Genomic DNA, 490 nt, shown 5'->3' on the forward strand with positions numbered 1-490 from the left:
TGCTGGTGGGTCAGTAATCTTTCGAAATGCAGTGTGATGTCAGAGGGAAAGTGTACAGTCTGTACTAAGAAATGTCTCCACACTAAACATGAGAAAGATGATTATATATATGAGATTAAAACCAAAAGGGTCAAAAGAACAAAAGAGGATCTGAAAAATAAATATGAGAAGGAATTCGGAGATAAAAAGAAATTAGAGACCCAATTAGAAAATGAGATAAAATGGGAAGAGGCAGAGAAGATCAGACTTGTGGAAGAGTGTTATCAGTGTTTCGAAAAATTAATGGAGACAGCATTAAAATCTACATCCATGTCCTCTATCCAACATCTGGACTTCATGATTGAGAAAATGAAAGAGACTGGGAAACAGGACAGAGTTCTGAAACTTGAGGAACTTAAGAGAAGAGCACAGGAGGAAAATAAAGGATTGTTTGGAAGATTTTGTCATCAGATAAACGTATTATGGAAAGATTCTGCCTAAGAAAGAAAGA

This window comes from Sinocyclocheilus grahami, unplaced genomic scaffold (genome assembly GCF_001515645.1).
Source record: "Sinocyclocheilus grahami isolate Dianchi unplaced genomic scaffold, SAMN03320097.WGS_v1.1 scaffold2541.1, whole genome shotgun sequence".
In the NCBI taxonomy this organism is placed as follows: Eukaryota; Metazoa; Chordata; class Actinopteri; order Cypriniformes; family Cyprinidae; genus Sinocyclocheilus; species Sinocyclocheilus grahami.